Genomic DNA, 8,281 nt, shown 5'->3' with positions numbered 1-8,281 from the left:
GGCCCCCTCCCCGCCCCCAATGCCGGTCACCTGGACTATGCAGTGCCCTCCTCACCTGCCTCCTGTCCTCCACCTGTGTCCCCAGTCTGATCCTCACCCCTAAGTCGGACCTCATCCCTCCGCCTCTCAGGACCCTGTCTGGGCTCCCAGCTCGCTTGGAGTCTTACTGTGGTCTGTGAACCACCCTCAGAGCAGGGCCAGGTTTTGTGGGGCCTGAAACTCCTGTAATATAGGAGGCCTTCTCTATGAAAAATAATACAACCTTACAAATACAAAACGAGGGAACCTGGGAGGAAGGGGGAGTCAGAGTGGCAGAGAGTGGTCTTAACCAGTTGTGATGAAGATAGCTTGCTTGTCTGGTACAGGCTCTTCGGAAAGCAGAATCTGCATTGTGAGCACTGAGGAGGGTGGTCACCCCGGGGACATGCTGGCAGAAGCAGGAGGCGGGCAGGGAGCTGGGCCTCTGTGGACACTCCTCGAGCCCCTCGTTTCTGACGTGGGCCCTTTCCCGTAAGCATATGCTACTTCCGTAGAAACGTTTCCTAAGAGGATAAAATGAATTAAATACAGGAAATTCATGAAATATTATCAAAGGAAACATATTACATCTCCAACCTGGGTTTCTTGCAAAATGTTTAAATTGCCCTTTTTAATGGAGCTCCTGGAAAGGCACTTGCACGTTTTACAAAAGCTGTGACTGCGTGAGCTCATTGCAAGGTCCCTGCCAGGGCCTTGGACACCTGGGCAGCTGAGGGACTGCAGGTTAAGCCTTGTCAGCTTCTCGGTGAATGTGCTCCCATCCCCCTGCCTGTCGCCTCCTGGCTTCATCCCCCACCCCTCACCCAGCAGCCTCCTCGCTGCTCCTCAAACCCCCGGCACACTCCCACCGCAGGGCCTTTGCACCTGCTCTTCCCTTTGCCCGGAATGCTCCTCCCCCAGGTCTTCCTGTGGCTCCCTCACCTCATACTGTTTGTGAGAAACAGTATCCAGCAGTATTTCATAACTGTCTTGGTTTTATCGTAGTTTCCTTGTTATTATGTGTAAAGCAACACTAATTTTCCACTTAAGAGTATCGATGTGCAAGTTCCCCCTTTCAATACATTTACTGACATTTTAAAAGACGTCTTCAAAAAAAAAGTCATCTGTTCGTGGAACCGTTTTCAGTTTTATTAAGTAGTATTAATTCAGGGAGGTGGGGTGCAAGTCCGAGAGTTGCGCGAACGACTTGAGGGAAAGGCCGCCGGCCCTGGCCTGGCCCCGCCCCGGTGGCTCGGCCCCCGTGGGACCCCAGACGCCGCCTCACTTCTCAGACAGGAAGGCGGCCTGCAGTTCCGAGAGACGCCGCGGGAGGGCAGACGCGGCCGCCGACCGAGGGATGCGGGCAGAGAAGCTGCGGCGACCGGAGACCGTGGTTCGATCCCCGGATCCTCCGCTACCCAGGCTGCTCTTTAATCCCTCCCCCGGTAAAACGGGTTCCTGTAAAGGTTAAATACCGTGACTATAACATATAGTTTCTGAACCCGTTTTCCCCCCAACTTCATCTCAGATCGGAACTGCGGACCTCCCGCAAGAGCTGGGGGAGGCCATTTAATGAGCTAGAATAATTTAAGGAATTTTTATTTAGCTGGTGTGTGTTACAGAGAGCGTGGGAGTAGAGAAACGACGTGATTAAACAATGCAGAAAAAAGAAAAGAAAGAAAAAAAGAAGAAACTGCACTTAAAGAAAGCTACCTATAATCCTATTTCTCATCAATAAGCATAAGGATATTGGTATAAAGCTTTGTGGTCTTTTAAATTTTTTAAACTGCAAACACACATACACAAATATAAATATATGAATATTTGCCCACAGACTCAGGGGTGCAAGAAATGTCACATTAGTTCATTAAAATTTTTTCTTTACTTTAACTAATGACTTGTTTTTATAAAAGTAATACACACTCAACAGAAAGAAACCCAAGCAATTTAGAAAGTACAAAGAAAATAAGCAGTAGAAAATCATCACAAGTGGGACTGTATATTTCATGAGTATGTTATAGAACTCTCCCTACCCAGCTTCACTCACTTCTACAGGACGAATGAATAGATGGACAGATGTGACTATTAAGACTGGGGTGGTCGTGATCCATGGTGTTTTTTTTTTTGGGGGGGGGCGCACCACCGTATGTGGAAGTTCCCCCACCAGGGATCCAGCCCGTGCCCCAGGCAGTGGAAGCGCACAGTCGTAACCACTGGACCGCCAGGGAAGTCCTGTGTGTGTAGTTGTAAATTAATTGATAGATTGGGGGTGGCGGTTTTAGGTTTATAGAAAAATTTAACAGAAAATACAGGAATTCTCATATATCCCCTCACACTCCCCTCCTCCATTTTCCTATTAAAATTTTGCATTATAGCGTGGTGCATCTGTTGCAATTGATGAGCCGATATTGATATGTAATTATTAAATAAAGTTCATAGTTTACATTAGGGTTCACTTTTTGTGTTGTACTTTCTGTGGATTTTGACAAATGTCTAATGACATGTATTCACCATTATAATAACATGTGGATTAGCTTCACTGCCCCCAAAACCCCTGTGTTACATATATTCATCCCTCCCTCCTTGAGCCCCTGTCAACAACTGACCTTCTTCTGATACCTTTTCTGTAATGTCATATAATTGGAACCATACAATCATCTATATTTTCTCCTATGATATCAGCCTATGCTGCTCTTAAAATAAAAGCCTTAAAATTAATTTTATTGCAATTTAGAATATGAAGAAGAACAGTGAAACTGAATAAATTCTGGATTTGCGATCAATTTTTTTAACCATAAGAAATGTGAGTTCCAAAATGAAAATAAAATGAGAAGGGGGAGGGAGGGGAGGAGAGGAGAAAGGAAAGAGAAAAAAAGTGAGTTCCTTTAAAAGAATCCCTGTATGGTTAAGATAGAGTTTATGAAAGTCATGAACGCATTGCAGTGCTTTTTTTTTAACCATATATTTAAATTTTAAATATGAGTGTCTCTCTGCAACAAAAGATAAGGTGACTGGATTTTTTTTTTTTACACTGAACCCTGGCAACTTCTGTTGCTTTCACTCTGTTAACATTTATAACATACTCACGTTCTGTTCTGCAGCCCTGAATCTCCCCATTTTGTTCTCGTTCTGTGTTACAAGAGATTCAGTACTCACCTTCAGTCCTTTTCTCATGGCTTTTCTGTTTCTGAGTTCTTTATTTCAATTCCTCATAGGTTGGTCAGATTTCATTACTGAGTAGTTTTTTCAAGAAGGTCCACATGGTGCAGGATCTGCTGAGAGCAGCAGTCAGGGTCCAATCAGGAGACTGGACACCACAGTTTAAACAGAAGTCTGGAGAATGAATTATTAACTATGATCAAAGAGTCACATAAGGGGAGCCCGTATGATACCCTAGTGCTGAGGGAGGGTACCCCAGGAAGGACAGACTTGGAAGGGGTTCAGACCTCCTGGGGAAAGTGTGGTCTGACCACTGGATAACAGAGAATTTCTGGTTTAGCCAGGCTGAGCTGCTGGGCTGACAAGAGGGTTCTCTCTTTAATTAAAAAACTTCTTTTTTTTTTTTATTCTTGTGATGAAGACTTTTAAGATCTATCCTCTTAGCAACTTTCAAACACCCTGGGTCATAAATCGCTCTACCAACGAACCCCGTCAAATTCTGGCTTTTTTGAAGGAATAGTGGGTGATCCATTATTTGTTCTGACTCCAGACAGGCTCCTGCTACTGGGATCATTCCCCAATTGCCTCCTGAAAACTAGCCTGCCTACAGTTTCACCTGTGCCTTGACTCTTCCCCTCCATGCGTTACCTCCCCGCAGAACCCACACTGTCCTTGAGAGACCTTTAGGCTTGAATTTCTTCGCTCTCTGTTGCAAATGAGGTCAGTCCCTTCAGGAAGAGAGTAAGAGCTATCGTTTTATGGCCGGTTTCTATCCCCAGGCAGAACCCAGGGCACAATGGCAGGCTGCTCTCTGAGTAACACCCCTGCTTCAGGACCTGAGGTCAGAGGGGAGGGGGGGGCAGCAGCCCGAGGAGCCATGAGGGACCACCAGGGTGGTCAGGGTGCCAGGAGGCCCAGCGCACTGCACTCAGGGTGGAGCCCTGTTCCACGAGAGGGGCGCCTGCCCCCCCACCCAGTCTTAGCCTCGGCCAAGAGTAGCATGAGAAATGCTGACACCCTGCTCCTTCCAGGAAGAAAGGCCTACTGGGAGCTGGGGGAGGGGCCCTGTGTTCTGGGTCTGGGGGAGGGGCCCTTTGTTGTGGGTCTGGGGCGAAGAGCTCTAAGTTCTGGGCAGGACAGTCTGGAGCGGAGAGTTAACTCACAGAGCTGAGAGGAGACTGAAGGGAGGCAGTGGTTTTGGTTCAAATATCACAGACTCTCACCTTTCTTACCAAATTTTCGTTACCTGTTCTTGAACAGATGCTTCTTCATTTCTGTTTACCCTGTGGGCCATTTCCAGAAACTTTGAATATGTTTTTCGTTGTTTTCCTACTTTTCACCAGTTTCATGGGGAGCAAGTCGGTGGACCTCCGGAGCTTGTGCTGTCAGCGTTGGTCTCTGCAGGCAGAGGTCCTGGCACGGGTGCGCGCACAAGTCCAAGCTGGAGCTGGGTGCGGGAAAAGGCTTAGCAGCAGTTCTCCAGTGAACGGGTTTTCTCTCCGTTCTCCTGGTAACCACCCCTCCCCCCAACAGGATGGAGCCCAGGGAGGTGCCTCGGGTGTTTCAGTCAGTGTCTGATAACAAAAGCTCCCACCGAGCCTCCCTAGAGCACCCGAGGGTCTGGTCCCATCTCATAACTACTGAGCCCCAACTTCACTGCACTGCGGTCCCCCGAGCCGCCCCCCCAGCTCTGGGCCTGCGATGGGAGGGGGCGGTCAATTCCTGCTCTCTGTGCTCATGGCCTGGTCTCAAGCTTCCATTTCTGACTCACCCCGGACCAGCGTGAAGGAGGGGGGAATGTTTGCTGCGGCTGCTGGGATGGGTCACCACGAGCTTCAGTGGCGTCCCAACATGAGATCATTCTCTATGTTTCTGGAGGCCAGAAGCCCCGGCCCCGCACCCCTGGGCCCAGGAGAAGGCGTGGGCAGGGCTGGCTCCTCCTGGAGCCCCCCGGGCAGAGACCCTTCTCTGCCTTTTCAGCCTCCTGAGCTGCACTCCTCGCAGCCCTCGGCCCGTCGGGCGTCTCCCAGCCAGCAGCCGGGCATCCTGCTTCGGCCATGGAACCTGCTGCTTCTGCCTGCCTCTCACGGGACACTGGAGATCCCATTTCGGGCCCACCTGGGTATCCCGGGCCCACCTCCCCATCTCGAGATCCTCAGTGTAATCGCGTCTGCGAAGCGCCTTTGTCATCTGCGGGAACCTCGCAGGCCCAGGGGGCTGGCCCTGCAGGCCTTTGGGCCTAAGGACTGAGATAGGCTTATGTGGCCTGTTCCACCATGGCCTAGCATGGCCAGTGGCTGACAATGACTTCTCCTCCTGGGGGCGGCTTTTGACGGGCCTTCCATGGAGAGCCAGCTGCAGCCCGTGATGGGGCTCGATGCCCTGCCAGCTCTGCCCACGCCCCCTCATTCCAGGCCCCAGCATCCACCCTCAGTCGGGTCCCACCAGGGGTCCTCCCAGTCAAGCCCCACTTGCAGGGTCCTGGGTGGTGTTGGGGGTTGGGCGCACGTGCCCTCCTAGCAAGATGTGCTGCTTCCCGCCCACCCTGGCCCCGCGGCTCTCCTGACGCCCTGCAGCGGCTCTGGGCCACGTTGCACAGGGCTTCCGGCGCTGCCACCTACTAGCCGGAGCCCCTAGGGAGCCCTACTCACCTTCTTGTACCTGACTCGGCACAGAATAAGTACTTTGGAAAACAGAAAATAGGCCAGTCCCCAGGCCCTCAGGCCCCAGAGGACACACACTCAGCTTCAGAAGGGGAGCCCTCCCCGCTCTTGCCTCCAGGCACCTCAGATTTGGGGCGGGGTGGATCCCCCCCACTCTCACTGCACCATTCTGAGGCTTTGAAACCTCAGCTGAAACAGAGCCGGAAAGAAGCACCTGCTAACATCCTGTCGTCCTGGGGTCTGGGCTGACGGAGCAGGGGGTGCTGGGGGAGAGGCGAGGACGGGCCCTGGGCTGAGCCTGGGCTGCTACCGCCCCCGCCCCCGGCCTTTTGGGGGGCTCCAGGAAGGTGACAGCTTCTGCAGTCTTCCTCTTATTTTCCCTCAACTTTCTTTTTGTTTGTTTTAACTAAACCTTTAATTTTGAGATCTCTGTAGGGTCACATCTATCTTACCAACTTTGTACATGGAAAACTTTCAAACCCTAAGAAAAGCTGTGAGAACGGCTGACATCCACATACCCCTCACCTGCACTCACCGATTCATATCTGATGGAGTTCATGGTGTTTAATCTACTGATCTAATCTACTATTATCCATAGCTATATAGATACACATAGAGATAGACACGGAAATATGGACTCACTCTGTCCGCTAGGAGATAGGAGATATATTTATTAGTATTATTTTTTAATTGGAGTATAGTTGCTTTACAATATTGTGTTACTTTCTGCTGTACAGCAAAGTGAGTCAGCTACACGTATACATATAGCCCCTCTCTTTTGGATTTCCTTCTCATTTAGAGCATTGAGTAGTGTTTCCTGTGCTATACAGTAGGTTCTCATTAGTTATCTATTTTATACATAACATCAATAGTATATATACATCCATCCCAACTCCCAGTTCATCACACCCACCCCTTTGCCCCTTGGTATCCATACGTTTGTTCTCTACGTCTGTGTCTCTATTTCTGCTTTGTAGATAAGATCATCTGTACCAACTTTTTTTCCACATATATGCGTAAATATATGATATTTGTTTTCCTCTTTCTGACTGACTTCACTCTGTATGACAGTCTCTAGGTCCATCCATGTCTCTACAAATGACCCAATTTCGTTCCTGTTTATGGCCGAGTATACAGGAAATATATTTCTAAAAATACAAACACATATATATATAATGAGTTTATACATATATAATGAACTTGTGTGTATATATATAATAAATTTGGGTGTATATATATATATAATGAATTTGTGATATATATATAAAATGAATTTGTGTATATATATATAATGAATATGTACATATATATATATATACAAAATTTTATTTTATTTATTTTTTTCCTGCCTCTGTCTGCGGAGAGGGCCTGGAAACAGTGACACCTCCGTACTGATGAGCACACCCAACACCAGCTGAATCCTGGGTTCTAAACACCGTCCTCCACTAAAAATACCATCTTCCACCCCTCAGAGATGCCTGGTTCCAGCGCTGGGGCAGAAGTCCTGGAAGAGCATGAACCTACCGTCAGAGAGATGGCAAGAGCTCAGAGAATGGTGGGGATGTGTCAAAAGGACAAGGGGACATCTCGAAGGGGGGTCCTACTGGCCAAATCTGGAACAATGTAAGCATCAAGATTAAATAATAATAGTAACAGAGCATAATCCAGTGACTAAAATCTGAAAGCATGATGTAACCCTATTGATATAAATGAAGAAGAAAAACTCTTTTTTTTTTTACAGAAAAAAACCAATCTGACTTCACGCTGATTCATCCAATTCCCGTCCAACAACACAGGGCTCTTCCTCGCCTTCCTCTTCCAGGTCTAGGTCTCCCTCCTTCCCTGGAGAGAACCCTGGTTCCAAACAGCTTTGCTGTATTTAGTCGTTTATGATGTTTCCCACGATACTCACACACCTGTCCCAGAATTGCCACACTGATTCCACTGCCCATAGCAAACCTTAGCAAAGGTCAAGATTATTTTCAGTCCTTGTTGACCTTAGGATTGCCATCCCGCTGAAGGTGCCCGGTGTTTAAATCAGAAGAGGCATCTTCTGAACTGGGCTTTGATGGATGAATAGGAGTCTCCTGGGAAGTGAAAGGGGAAGAGAGCACCAGGCAGAGGGCCTCGCATGTGGAAAGGCTGGAGGACGAAATGGACATGTGGGGTGTCCCTCGGCCGTGGCTGGAGCCCGGGTTTGTTCAGACAGTAGGGGAGTAACAAAGGATGAGTCTGGAGAACAGGGGGTGGGGGTAGCGGCTTGGAAGGGCCCTGGTTGTCAGGCAAGGAGTGTGGGGTCGATGCAGCAGGCAGTGGGAAGTCACAGGAGGCATCGGAGCTTAGAAACTGTGGAGGGGACATCGGCAAATGAGAGGGCGTGGCTGGGACCGCAAGACACAGTGTCTGAGCTGGGGATGGCTTTGCAGCGTTTCTGCTCTGGG

General features: G+C 49.0%; 1 long non-coding RNA gene across 1 annotated transcript; it reads right to left on the bottom strand.

Moving 5' to 3' along the window:
- Positions 1 to 1,126: 1,126 nt before the first annotated feature.
- On the bottom strand, positions 1,127 to 5,616 carry LOC141277338 (uncharacterized). Its single transcript, XR_012328555.1, has 3 exons — positions 4,424 to 5,616; positions 3,175 to 3,351; positions 1,127 to 1,476 (listed from the first exon to the last, which is right to left on the bottom strand). It is a non-coding gene; the product is annotated as an uncharacterized lncRNA (long non-coding RNA).
- Between the last annotated feature and the right edge of the window lie 2,665 nt (positions 5,617 to 8,281).

Source organism: Tursiops truncatus, chromosome 20 (assembly GCF_011762595.2).
Source record: "Tursiops truncatus isolate mTurTru1 chromosome 20, mTurTru1.mat.Y, whole genome shotgun sequence".
In the NCBI taxonomy this organism is placed as follows: Eukaryota; Metazoa; Chordata; class Mammalia; order Artiodactyla; family Delphinidae; genus Tursiops; species Tursiops truncatus.
The sequence above is the reverse complement of the archived record's forward strand: the minus strand, read 5'-3'. Positions and strand labels throughout refer to the sequence as shown.